The sequence below is a fragment of the Sitophilus oryzae genome, unplaced genomic scaffold, assembly GCF_002938485.1.
Source record: "Sitophilus oryzae breed Bouriz unplaced genomic scaffold, Soryzae_2.0 scaffold_706_pilon_pilon, whole genome shotgun sequence".
Lineage (NCBI taxonomy): Eukaryota > Metazoa > Arthropoda > Insecta > Coleoptera > Curculionidae > Sitophilus > Sitophilus oryzae.
The window spans coordinates 357,040-372,521 of NW_022147314.1; the positions used below are offsets into that span (position 1 = coordinate 357,040).

The 15,482-nt window shown below is 29.2% G+C and overlaps 1 protein-coding gene across 3 annotated transcripts in view; it reads right to left on the reverse strand.

Annotated features, from left to right (window-relative positions):
- The window catches only part of LOC115888299, a 68,499-nt gene that overhangs the window by 27,157 nt on the left and 25,860 nt on the right, over positions 1 to 15,482 (reverse strand). For all 3 annotated transcript variants that reach the window (XM_030907978.1, XM_030907977.1, XM_030907979.1), the window contains exon 2: positions 14,451 to 14,537. The gene's annotated coding sequence lies outside the window, so the exon portion shown is untranslated. The remainder of the gene's footprint in view (positions 1 to 14,450; positions 14,538 to 15,482) is intronic.

Below are 15,482 nucleotides of genomic sequence, written 5' to 3' on the forward strand. Positions count from 1 at the left end.
TAGTAAGTGACTATATAATATACATACGTGTAGTAAACCGATCATTTATGAAATTCACTTAAATTAACTAAATTATATATTTTTCTTGCATTTTAGCTTTTATTTATTACTTGTCAAAGATTAGATGTCAAAGAATTTAGATACGTTAATTTGACTTACCTGCTTCAGTAGCGTATCGGATGTTTGTGTTAATAAATACTTATTATAACTTATCTATTTTTATTAGAATTATATATTTTTATAACAATTTTAATAACTACCAACATTTATTCACAACGTAAAATAAAACAAAAAATTATTGAGTCTACCCCACGTCTACCCTACATCATAGTTTTATATTTTTTAAATAAAATTAGAACGACACTGATAAACCGGAATTTAAGTCGGCCATATTTGAGGCCCATCGCGGTGTACCTAAGATTTTTGATATGCTCCTTCCTTAGTCTTCTTATTCAAAGCTTAAAACAGATATAGGTAGCGTCCCCTACAAATAGAAGTCATATTGACATCGAAATCAAATTTCTCATGTCAAAAAATACCCAGACATCAATTTTTATTGAAATATCGATTATAGTTCAGAAATTATTTGGAAAAAAACGAAATAAAAATGAAACTTCTACACCCTGTATCTCCGAAACGAAGCATTTTAGGACATACATTTTTACTAACTTTTTAACTTATTTTTATCTGCAGAATATAGGTACTGCCGCAGTTTCTCGAATACAATTCTGACCACCCTGTATAACATAAGGATGCAAATCTATCACAGTAATTCGGAATCGTAAATCCTGTCAAAATTGTTAAAATATACTAATTAATAAAACTAAGTGTTTTTTTTTTCTTTCTCATCGAAAAATTACTAAACAGGTTAGTCTAGTTTTAAGTAATTAAGTTTTGTTGCAAAGGCAATATCTCAATATGGCAGTCCAATGTGGCTGGTCTCGAAGAAAACTGGAGGCAAGAGATTAGTAATCGATTTTAGTACGTGAAAAATCAATAATGTTTGAAGAACTTCCCTACATTGCAATTAAATGAACAATTTCAAGAATTAATTGGCTGTTTAAACATCTGCTCTTCTTTACCATCTCTATATTGGTCGTCCAATTCTATCTATCTATGAATTCTATTATTCTGTCATCCTTTCTATGTTCCCTTTCATTTATTTTTTATACTTTTACTTTTTTTCTAACGATTGCGTTTTTAGTTCATTTCTTATTCGGCCTTCTCTACATATTACTTTTATTTTTCGTAAGAATGTCATCTCCATTGTCGTGAGTCTTAGTTCTTTAACTTTTGTGGTAGACCTGGCTTCACTTCCGTGTAATGCTATAGGTACCGCTAAAATATTATATAGTCTTACCTGCGGTTCTAGCGGTGCCTTGATTTTAAAAGTTTTTGCAATTGTTCAACACACGGACTGGAGTCTATTTAACTTTTTCATGTAATCATTATCTTTGTCATAAGTTACCTCGCATTCCAAGAATCCGAAGTGCGATATTTGCTGTAGTGGTTTATTTCTTATTTTTGTGCGGATTCCGTCTTTGCCCGAGGTTGCCATCACATTTTGTTCTTTCGGTAGATATTTTTCCAACATACTTTGTTATTACTTTGTCTAGGGGATGAACTTGTCTTTGTAAGGTATCCACGACTGGCGCGATTATCACTTGAACGTCTGCAAAAAGAATTATATTCAGAAAATATTGTCGGTCTATTTGGATACCTCTTGGTGCTATTTCTTTCTTGGTAACTTGGTAAACATATACATACATATATTAAAAAGTATAGGGAAAAGCGGGAATCCTTGGCTTATACCTCTATTTAACTTTGACTGTATTATACCTCTTTATCATCTTAATATAAATTCTGTGATAGCAGCTTTTTAATACACGAATCAAGTGCATACGGAATCCTTTCTTTATCATTATTTTACATAACTTGTCTCTATTTACATAATCGAAGGCTTTTTCTGGGTCTATAAAAGCTAAGTGTTGGTTGGTTAAATTTTCTTCCTTTTTCGATTAGTTGTTGTAATGAGAAAACGTCATCTATTGTAGAGCGGCCTTCTAGAAATCCATTTTGTTCTTTGTGTAGAATCTTTGCATAGATTTTATATTCGGAATTGGGGATACCTCTGTACTTACTGCAAATTGGTCTATTTACTTTCTTAAAGATGGGTTGAATGATACTAATTTGCCATATAGACGGTGTTTTTTTATTTGTTTGCTTTTTGGTAAATTGAATTTGACTAGTATATATCTCCAAGTTCCATTACTGATATAGGAAATGACAGCATTTTGTCACAAATGATGACGCATGACAGTTTAAAAAACTGTATATGGGTTTGGTTAGAATTTTAAGAAAATGTTCTTATACCTGTAAATGTTTTGAAAGAAATGTTGGAAAGTTTCAAACCATAGCCTGTTTGGGATTTGAGCTTGAGATTTGCTATTGAAGAATATGCAAAACAATCTAGAAACATAATATACAAAGTAAGACGTTTTTTTGGTTTAACAACATTTTTCAGGAGATTAGTGGAGAAATATCAGTTATAGATAAACGGCTAACTAGATTTAACATGAAAGCATAGAAATTTTGAATGAAGTATAGAGGAAGAGTAACACATTTCAAGAATTAAAAGTCAATTAATTTAGTAAGTTATTATATGTGGAGCAGACTTACTAAATGCATTTTGTCCGTTTTTTGTCCAAAAGTTGTTAATGCATTTTATTCCATACGAATTAAATGGCGAGAATATGTGAGACTTTCTATGTGTTATGTGTTGTATGTCCACTGGCGGTAGACAAACAGAAGTATGTCCGTAAGATGCTGTGGATATACTGCTATTTGCTTTTAATTACCAGATGAAGAGTTTTTTATGACTACAACTTCTCTATTTTTTTTTGAATAATACTACCTAAAATAATGAATGAAACTACGACTGGGAACCATGTAGTTGGGAATACGGACCGTGGTAGCAGAAAAATAAAGAGAAATTTCACGTCTAAAAGACTTTTTTCAATTTTTTCAGATATCATCAAAACTAGATTTTTCACATGTGGGTGTACTATTTTTATGATTTTTTTTATCCATTTTTCAAGTCTACTAGTTTTTCTGTAAGTTTCCTGCAAAAAAGCGTAGCAGTTTTTCTTTGTTTGCCTTGAATGAATATGCTTCTACCCCTAGTATTTGTGGATTTTAAAAAGCAATTGGATTCTGTGGAGACTAAAAGCCCTAGATAACGCCCAAGAATGGACATCAGATATGCTACTCTTATCAGAGATATATACAAAATAACGATAGACGAAGATACATGAACAGACAAAATATATACTAAAAATTAAAATACGTTAGGGTTATACAGTCTCTTCCAAACTCTTTACACTAGCCTTAGAAGAGGTTTTAAAAGTTTGAACGAAGAACACAAAAGGGGCATCAATATAGATGGAGTTCATATAAATCATCTGCAATTTGCGTATGGCATAGTCTTAATAAGTGACAAAGCTAAAGAACTACAAGATCTGATGGCAAAGCTTCAATGAGCTGAGTGGCTTTTCTCAACACCGGACAGGAAATGAACCTGGATAAAACAAAAAACATGAGTTTGGAAAATATTCAATATTCAATACTTATTGTCTGCAGATGATGACACTCTCTCACAACTAGGAAATAATCCAGAACGATATGGGCACACAATATGATGGCTTCACGCCCAAGACTATCCAAAAGGATATAGTGAGGAGTTGTAAGGTCCCCGAAAAGATGGGGAACATACAAGTAGATGACTACAGCCTAAAGGAGAAAAAGAAGATATCTATTCTATATCCAAGATGAACACTGAAGCAGAGCAGAAATATCACATAAGTGGTAATAGTTTAGTTAGATCAGTCAGTCGAGAGGCTAAAGCTATGTTAGGAGAATCATTTTATTTATGTTACGACTAAAATAGATACTTGACTAGTAAAAAGAAAAGAAAAAAATGGATGTAAAATGTAGAAAGGGCATGAAAATATATTATGTTCAAAATTACCAGAGGTTGTATGTTAGATATTGTAGATGCTTTGACATAGTTTGTAAACGTGTATGTTTTAAGAAGTACGAGTAGTAAAGATACAGCAATGGTATTCAAATATTTCATTGGTAGATATGGTCATTGGTAGATACGTCCCAAATTGCTATAGATAGGTTTACTGCCTATTCACAGGAGATTAATTTGAAGAATTTTGTAGAAAAAGATGTATCAAAGATTGTCTAACTTTTAGTAAATGAGCATGGAGAGTTTGAGCGTTTTAACAGAATTCCCTCATACCAAGACAACTACTTACCAAACCAAACCAAACTATATTTAAAACTTTTCTGCTGTATTATAACTTTTTGACCTTTGAAATAAATTGACCTCAAATCCAAGGAGGCAATAGAGAAGAAGGTATATAACATCTATTACAGATTCGGGACAACATGTAACACCGGTATCAGGTGTAAGGAGAGACCAAGTTAGAGGTCAATTTAACAACTACTTACCAAACCAAACCAAACTATATTTAAAACTTTTCTGCTGTATTATAACTTTTTGACCTTTGAAATAAATTGACCTCAAATCCAAGGAGGCAATAGAGAAGAAGGTATATAACATCTATTACAGATTCGGGACAACATGTAACACCGGTATCAGGTGTAAGGAGAGACCAAGTTAGAGAGGTGGAGAAAACGGAGACAGATCTTCCAGCCTCTACCACACGGGTACCTTATCCGGAGACAAGCTCTTCGACTGTGAAGGGCACAGAGGACTAAATCCCAACCGTGGAAGGGTGTAGGAGGTAACCGTGTAACCTCGTAGGAGGTAGATGCTCACTCCTCAGAGGATGAACATTTGTTGTCAGAGGCGGATGGGAAATACCCTGTCCGCCCTACAACAGGAAGATCCCCATGTATGCATGATGAGTTATATACTGTATAACTGAGTAAGCTATAGCTCAAGAAAAGGGGACACAATAGATCTATTGTGTCCCCTTATTGAATTAAAGATCTTTAATTCTCATTATAACTTCTTATTAATACATAATAGCAGCATTTAAAAGAACAAATACTCCGAACGATTAGGAGATATGTATTGATCAAATCCAATAAAGCAGTTAAATATAAAAAAATATTACAAATTATTTTTTTTAAATATTTATTGTTTTGGCGGTTCGTGTTTGGGAATCATGAAAATTGGAATGGAGTGGGAAGATCATATTGGGTCTATATTCAATATAGTAACTGAACTATTCATAACCTAGGAAATTTAAGTATGATAAGAAGTTTTATTTATTATTACCTATAAAATTTATTAAAAATGAAGGGTCCAGGGGAAAAACTTGATAAGAGCCAATTTCACAATTTTAGGATTTTACAATATTATAGTAGGTCTAACCGGTCCCTACAAAATGTATAAACTCTGCAGGGCAATAAGTTGCTAAACCCCAAATATATGCCTAGTAAAATCTAGAATACACGGAAAGAACCTGATAACCGCCAGCCGTCCAGTGCTCTCATGTAAAATTAGTAAAATGGCGCTTATCATGTTTTCCCTGGACCCTTAAAATGATACATACCTTTATAATTATCTTATTCATATTCCTATAACATATCAAAAAAATATCTTTTTAAAATAAATTACTTACATAGGTATTTAATGTATAACTAACTATTCCTAATATTTTTTAATAGCGATACATTTAATACATAACATTAAATAGACATATTTCCTGACCTTTAGCTTGTCACACAAAGTTTGTGCTAATCTTAGACTATCCATGTACAATAAATAATACACATGCAGAATATCAATATTAAGTACTTGAAAACCCAAACAAAACCACATTTTTCCTATATGGTTCATTTTGTTACTTTTACCATAAAATTGAATTAATAAGCCTACCTACACTAATTTTACAATAAAATAAATTCCAATCTACTGTGGAACTCCCACTGTAATTAACATTAACAATGCTTCAATGATGTCATGGGGTTTACCGGGAAAAACCAGATTTGTGTAATTCTTATAGCAATCATGTTATCAGGGTGTTCAATAATGTAATATTTGTTGAACTGTATTTTAGATTCATACATGGAACGTTATTTATTATTCAAGAATACAACTTTTTATTATTATTTTTATATACCTAGTTAGACTGTCATACTAAATGAAGTCTCATATACACTAAAAATATAACACCATGGTTGTGGTGTTATGTGTTAAATTGGTGGTATAAAATACACTTGATAGCTCATATATTTTTTTTAAATCGTTGAGCCTGAAATCCTGATAATCCTGGTCAGGATGTTAGAACGAACTTAGTAAATTATTATATTGTTATTGGTTCTGAATTAGTGTGGAAGGGGTTTTGATTTAACTTCACATCTTAAAGCGGGTGAAAATAGTGTTAAAGAATCAGTAATATAGTCATAACATATCTATACAGGTGAAGATAATCATCATGAATGATCATTGAATGTTGCTTTTTTTTGTGGTAATATCTTATGAAATATACTTATCGAAATTAAAATACCTATGTTTTATGTTCTTTATAATATTAATTGATATTATGGCTGTGAAATAATGAAATTATGTTGTTTTTATCTACAATCTAACAATAGTATTTAATTTAAAACACTTCAATATACTCCCGGATGTTCATACATACTATTGCTGAACTGATAACCTTATCTGTGACGTGTGGTGCGAAAATATTCTGTTATCAGTTAACATAGTTAACATATGGATGTTTGTTAAAAAGCCCCTGCTAATGAATTCCTTTTAGAACATTTTATTTCAATTTTTTAAATTTTAATGGATCTATTATTCTTGTAATGATAAAATTGGTTACTATAATATATTTATCTACATGAAGTTTAACCCAACGCTTTTATCTATATAAATAGGACAGATATGAAAAAGTTAGGAAGCAATATTTAATTATAAAAAAATCTTATTAAAATATTATCACTTAAATTATTTTTGGAAACTTAAAAAAATGCTAAATATAGGTATATGTAGTATAGTTAATATATCCTATAAGAATCTTTAATATTTACTGTATTTTTCTATTTAATAGCATATGATGATTGTGATGTATCAAAAAATAATTCACATGATACTCTCAGAAACTTTTTATTTTAAATACGGAATCACGAGATTCACCAGCAGAAAATAACACTAAAAATAGATTTGTTAAAACATTTCTGTTGAATTTGAACTTTCTATGTACTGTTTGCCTAACAAAATGTATTTTAGAAAAAAAGGTTGGGTATATCACCACTGAAACAGAAATCTAAAAAAGAACAGCTTTTTTCTAGTAATAATTATACCACAAAATTGTAAAACGAATACTATACTGGGTGTGTATCAAAAGTGGCTCATCCTTATAACTTTTTTAGGTACTAATTTTTTCAGATAAAAAAACGAGATTTGGTATGTTAGTATATTACATAACTTAGGATTGATTGACGTATTCAATTCTTTTCGGCCAATTCGTGTTTCACCGGTAATTACTACGACTATTGATTTTTAAATGGCACCCTCGGTATTTTTTACTATATTCAATAGAAAATGACACTCTTAATAGAATGACATATCATATGTCAACTTTTGACATTTTCGCTCAAAACAAAAAAATGTATTTTAAATTTCAATCTAGAGTTTTAATCAAGGAGCCTTGGAAAAATAGATTTGATCGTCTAATGTTTTTAGGGTCTTGTTCTGACAGGTTAAAAGATACCCAAATCGTATTTTTAATCATATCTCAATTTTTTCAAATGGAACGAGGGTGGCTCATTAGCACACTTGGAATAAAAATTTTTTTACGAATAATTGTGTACCACACACTTGGTATTTCGTGTCAAATTGTCATTGTGAATCGCATTTTCAAATAAACCATATTCGAAAATGTCAAAAGCTGACATATAATATGTCATTCTATTGAGAGTGTCATTCTCTATAGAATAAACTAGCAAAATACCGAGGGTGCCATTTAAAAATCAAAAGTTGTAGTCATTTGCGGTGAAATAGGAAGTGACGGAAAACAATTAAATACGTCAATCAAACCTAATTTATGTCATATACTAATATAACAAATCTCGTTTTTTTATCGAAAAAATAAAAAAGTTATAGGGGTGAGCCACTTTTGAGACGCTATGTAAAGTGTCACCATGTTTTTAGGAAACTGTAGATTCTTTTCGTTATAGGTAGTAGCGATGGGAACTATCGAATGAATTAGACTATCGAATGGTTAATGAATGAATGATTTCAACTATCGAATGGTTTTATTCGAATAAAATCATTCATTCATTTGTAAACTAAAGCATATGTGACAACCTCGCCGTGCGACTAAATGGTTATCGTTGAGCCACGACTATCGAATGCTTTTGATAAATGAAATTTAGTATTCGTTTGGATTTTGTATGCGTCAGTGCATTATTGGTTCTTCCAAATTCAAAAACTTCGCCGTATAAATACTGTGCTATTTTTGCGTTTATTAAAATAGTTAAAATACTAAAATAGTAGTTATTTTTTAATTTTATTTATTGACGATTGTGTGCATGTACAGGTGGTCAAAATTTTTCCGATAATTTGTGTGGTTTTCCGTAGTCCGATCTTTCAATTATTTCATTTTATATGGTATATGGTCTATTTTTTAATGGGAAATTTTGAGAAGTAGCAATTTTAAGAGAGATGAGATGAACTTACAATTAATTTTAAAAATACATATTTGTATTTTAGATGTTTTAATAATACCTATGAATTAGTTGGAACTTAATAATTATATTTAAGTAATGTGGTTAAATAAATGGTTATCGAACTCAAACTATGGGGTGAGAAAATTAAAATGAAAATTTTACACGTGCCAATTTAAAAAAAGTTAACGATGTTTGTATTTTGTTTATGCTAATTCTCTTACATGTAGTTTTTTGCGAAGAAATATTTCATTTATTTTTTTAAAGTAAATGCCAGTAAAAGTAAATATAATTTTAAATAGTAATATAAAGCACCTAATATAAATAATTTTGATTTCTATTTTTTATTTATATTTTCCTTCCATTACACCGCTTGCTTAGAAAATTAATAAATGTTTATATTTCATGATTTTAAAATTTGTTGTTAATATAACAAATTAGTTCTGTAATTATTATTATTTAATAAACCAACGTTGCCAAAAAATTAGAGACTATATTATTTTTAAATAGGATCTAATATAAATAATTTTGACATCTAATTTGTTGTTTATATTTTGCTACTACTTAAAAAAAATATTTATATTAAATGATTTTAAATTTTGTTGTTAATAGGTATAACAAATTATTACTGTTATTATTATTTATTAAACCAGTCTTTGCTTAAAAACATTAAAAAATAATTTTCCTACATCCAAAATAACAAGTATTATTGCAGTGTAACAACAGAATATTAATAAAAAAATACAGAATATATAGACATACTATCCCTAACTAACTAAAGCCAAACAATAATATTCTTTGCTAATATCAACTAATACAAAAATATGGCAACAGCGCCCTTCATAATGTATTTTCTGTGTAAATACTAGCACCTCAACAAAAAAAATAATGTGTCCTTATCTATATATGACTCCGCAAAAAATCAAAGATGCCGGCTTCTTTCATAGCATTGCCACCGACCGCTTTCTCGGAAAAAAACCTACGTCGCCGGGCGACAACTAAAATTCAGTTAATATTTTATTATAATGGATCCTGACGAATAAATGAATTTCATAAATGAATGAATTTTATAAATGAATGAATTTTATAAATGAATGAATTTTATAAATGAATGCATTTTATAAATGAATGAATTTTATAAATGAATGAATTTTATAAATGAATGAATTTTATAAATGAATGAATTTTATAAATGAATGAATTTTATAAATGAATGAATTTTATAAATGAATGAATTTTATAAATGAATGGTTTTTGCTGCCGAATTACTAGAATACAATATTTCAAGGCAGATGACGGATCTATTCGATAATTTTTATTCGAATAGTTTTCAACGAATGTTTTCTTACTAACTATCGAATTATTCGAATGATTTGCAACTATCGAATGTTTCGATAGTATTCATTCGATAGTTCCCACTACTAATAGGTAGTGTATTCTAGGGGCATTACTACTAAATAGATAAATTATTTGTTAAACACATAGTATTAATTCAATTAGGAGAAACTAGTTGCAAAAAAATAAAAATAATCAAATATAATTTTTTAAATAAATAGGTAGGTATACAATTTTTTGTGTGTAAAGTAAAGAAGATAAGTAGGTTTCTAGTTTCTAAAATTACAAAAATTTAAAAAAGTGGTATTTCAAAAACATTCACATGATTCTTCCAGAAACATTTTATTTTAAATATTGCATCATGAAAAATTTCACAGGAAATAAACCAAAAACCTATTTATTAAAATAGTATCGTTCAATCATAACTATGTATTGTTTTCTTGTAATAATGTATTCAACAATACAAAATAATTCGAAAATATAGTGTGTTGTTCTTCATGTTTAGTAGTGTATTCCGGGGATATTTTCATTAAAACCAAATATTAAAGTTTAAAACTAAGATGTTTGTCGCTATAAATTCAGTTATTTTTATTTAAAAAAAGCATCTATTTTGATACTCAGTATTCTAGAATACATTTCAAGAATCACTAACACAAACTAGTTGCAAAGTAATTAGAAAAAAAAACAGTGTTTGGTTTGGTTTGGTCAAACTTCTTACTAACAGGTATTAAACTGAAGGATATAAAGCATATATAATATATTTGTTTATTAATATTTTTTATAAACTTAAAACTCTTCTGTCATCACATACCTAAGCCCTCAACCGTAGATTTCTACCATACGGCCGGATAGCTATGGCAGCTGTGGCCATTAAACCAAAATAATACTACTGACCAACAATTCGTGTGATCTGTGGTCCATTTTTGTTTATTCATTATTCATAGTGATTTACAGTAATTTAGCCGCGTATGGCACAGATCGTTACCCAGAACGAGTTAAATTGTTTTACAAAGAGGAAGATCTACCCCGAATGGAGTAGCTGAGGCAACGTAGCAACACTGCCGTAATTACTTTTCGTCTCGCTAGCTTGTGTGTCACGGCCTTGAATTTTTACTCCCAACGCGCGAAAAGAAATTTCACTTCAAAAATAAAGATACTTTTCTAAAATAGTAGGTATCAAGTTTTTATTTATTGGAAAGCTAAAAAAATGGTTCTAAAAATACCTCTTTTAAATAATTTTATTAGTAAAAAGAGTATTTCCACAAACAATATGATGTATAAAAAACATTCACATGATTCTGCCAGACACTTTTTATTTTAAATGTGGCATCACGCGATTCGCGTGAAAATAGAACAAATAATAGATTTGCTGAAGAATTTCTCGTGATTTGAACTTTGTACTGGCCTACGCCTACGTAACAAAATTAGTATGCGATTAAATTTTGAAACACTTTTCAATTTAGTTATTTTTAATCAAAAAAGAATATTTATATATTTTGTTATTTAATATTCTTGAATTAAAACTGCAGGTAATGAGCAAAAACAAAAATAAATCTTTTTCTAAAAATAAAATAATTTATTAATAAAACCTCTATTCCTAAAAAAACATGTGATATCCAAAAAAACATTCACATGATTTTCTCAAAAACTTTTCATTTTAACTAACGCCCATCACGAGATTCGTCAAAAAATAGATAGAAGAAAAAATAGATTTATTAAAATATTTCCGTCGAATTTGAACTATCTATAGTGATTTACAGTAATTTAGCCGCGTATGGCACAGATCGTTACCCAGAACGAGTTAAATTGTTTTACAAAGAGGAAGATCTACCCCGAAAGGAGTAGCTGTGGCAACGTAGCAACACTGCCGTAATTACTTTTCGTCTCGCTAGCTTGTGTGTCACGGCTTTGAATTTTTACTCCCAACGCGCGAAAAGAAAGTTCACTTCAAAAATAAAGATACTTTTCTAAAATAGTAGGTATCAAGTTTTTTATTTATTGGAAAGCTAAAAAATGGTTCTAAAAAGTACCTCTTTTAAATAATTTTATTAGTAAAAGAGTATTTCCACAAAACAATATGATGTATAAAAACATTCACATGATTCTGCCAGACACTTTTTTATTTTAAATGTGGCATCACGCGATTCGCGTGAAAAATAGAAATCAAATAATAGATTTGCTGAAGAATTTCTCGTGATTTGAACTTCGTACTGGCCTACGCCTACGTAACAAAAATTAGTATGCGATTAAATTTTGAAACACTTTTCAATTTAGTTATTTTTAATCAAAAGAATACTTATATATTTTGTTATTTAATATTCTTGAATTAAAAACTGCAGGTAATGAGCAAAAACAAAAATAAATCTTTTTCTAAAAATAAAATAATTTATTAATAAACCTCTATTCCTAAAAACATGTGATATCCAAAAAAACATTCACATGATTTTCAAAAACTTTTCATTTAACTAACATACGCCCATCACGAGATTCGTCAAAAATAGATAGAAGAAAAAATAGATTTATTAAAATATTTCCGTCGAATTTGAAACTATCTATAGTGATTTACAGTAATTTAGCCGCGTATGGCAATCAGATCGTTACCCAGAACGAGTTAAATTGTTTTACAAAGAGGAAGATCTACCCCTCGTAAGCGTGGCTGTAAGGGGTAACGTACAACACTGCCGTAATTACTTTTCGTCTCGCTAGCTTGTGTGTCACGGCTTTGAATTTTTTACTCCCAACGCGCGAAAAGAAAGTTCACCTTTCAAAATAAAGATACTTTTCTAAAATAGTAGGTATTCAAGTTTTTTATTTATTGGAAAGCTAAAAAAGTGGTTCTAAAATACCTCTTTTAAATAATTTTATTAGTAAAAAGAGTATTTCCACAAACAATATGATGTATAAAAAACATTCACATGATTCTGCCAGACACTTTTTATTTTAAATGTGGCATCACGCGATTCGCGTGAAAATAGAACAAATAATAGATTTGCTGAAGAATTTCTCGTGATTTGAACTTCGTACTGGCCTACGCCTACGTAACAAAATTAGTATGCGATTAAATTTTGAAACACTTTTCAATTTAGATATTTTTAATCAAAAAAGAATACTTATATATTTTGTTATTTAATATTCTTGAATTAAAACTGCAGGTAATGAGCAAAAACAAAAATAAATCTTTTTCTAAAAATAAAATAATTTATTAATAAAACCTCTATTCCTAAAAAAACATGTGATATCCAAAAAAACATTCACATGCTTTTCTCAAAAACTTTTCATTTTAACTACCGCCATCACGAGATTCGTCAAAAAATAGATAGAAGAAAAAATAGATTTATTAAAATATTTCCGTCGAATTTGAACTTTGCACCGTTTGCGTATCAAAATCTATTCTATTTTCTATTATAAAATAATGTGAAAGTGTAGTGTGTATTTTACCATCTTTTTTTTCGTTGCTAACATAATATTCGACCAGATTTTTAAGGTCACGGTTTCAAACGATGTTCGTGCATCACACTGCGCAGGTGCAATTGGTTCATCCTTGAAACCGTTTCGTAAACAGTAATTTTGTTATAGACTACACATATGTTTGGGTTTTGAATAATAATTAAATGATGTAAAAATAGAGTTTCACCTAGTCATTCTCTTTGTATTTTTTTTTCATAACCCGATATTATAGCCTTGGTCAGAATAAAAATGATTTGTTTAAACGAGTTTGAATCCAATATTTTTAAAATTTTCATCAGCTTCATACCATAATGTTGCTGTATATTTTCAAATTTATTCTATTTTATCCCTATTTTCATGATTAAAAATACTTTTAAAACTTATTTGTGCTAAAGTTTTAATTATTTTTTAATTCATTTTTGTTATCATTTTAATCAACCTATTTGTTATTTTAAATATCAGTTATATAAATAATATCCATGTGAACTTATATGAATTGATAAGCCTTTTAGAAATTTGTTTTTTAATATCAAAGCTAAACCACTTAAAATTTAAATGACTTCAATGATTACAATACCTAGAGCGGAAACTGGTTTTTTTGTTTCAGTGTTTTGAGTACCTACCTATAGCTTATTAATACTTGTACTTGTATAAAATACTTGTGTATAGATATGGAGATTTTTTAAAGTTTAAAAAACACTGATGTTGATTCCTATAACAATTTTATCTATAGAACACGTATGGTTTATAAAATATTTAAATTTACAGACATATTTATACGATGGCTTACTAACTAGACAATATGTCACTGTGTAGACCTTATGAATCCATTTTATGGTGCAAAAACATTGTTTTATACGTCTCTTATATTTAAAAACTTATCTGATAAATACCTTGTGGTATTTTGATTGGTTTTCAAGATACATTCAAGATCTACAATTTTTGATTGTACTTACATTAAATTCGCCTTTTCTGGTCGTTGAAATTTTTGATTCTTTTAGGCCTCCTGGCAGAGGAATAGTTGGGTGCTTTTAACGCCCAACCTGAAAGAAAACAGAAAGAACATTAGTAAATTTGTCATTTTTCTGTACACTCTAAAAACACTTATAATTAGTATAACAATTTTATCTATACAACACGTATTATGGCTTATAAAATATTTAAATTCACAGACATATTTATAAGATGGCTTTGTTGTATTAAAATAAACCAGATAAGAACTATAATATGTCACTGTGTAGACATTATGAATCCATTTTATGGTGTTTTAATGTAAAATTAAAGTAAACAAAAAATAAATAAAAAGTACAAAAAGAAGAATATGAAATACACCGACAAGCACGCAAAAAAGAAAAATCTTAATATTAAAATTAAATTATAGTTTAATATAGTTTGTTCTAGTTGGCCAAATTTGATGTTCAAGCTAACTTCTGTCTTCTCAGCATTTATCTTCTAGTTCTTTCCAAATTTTTACCGCATAATTTCTACCGACATTTTGTTTTGCACTATTCTCGACTTAAGACAGTTATGACTATTCCCAAACAAAATCCCTTTGATCTAAGGGATTTTGTTTGAAATAGCGGCATCGGCAAAGTGTACAGAATAAAATATATCAGTGACCGATTTGGAAGAACGAAAGGCGCCATAGAAATCGTAATATTATTGATATCAGGCAGTATTACGAAGATTTAGCCGTTTAGGATAGGACTTTAACTGAAAATAAGCCGTCAATTAGTTGGAAATCCGATTTAAATAGAAAATTCATTAAAATCAAAAAAATCTGATTAAAATTTAAAAAAATCGATTTTTTTTATTTTTATAAAAAAATCATGATTTTTTTGCACCCTGATGGTTTTAATATAAAAATTACGAAAAAATGTTAGTGTCTTCTTCAAAAGCGAATACCGCCAAAAAATGTATTTAACTTTTTTAAACTATTGAGATGAACCAAAAAACTATCCAGAAAAGATGCATCTAGACGATAACAT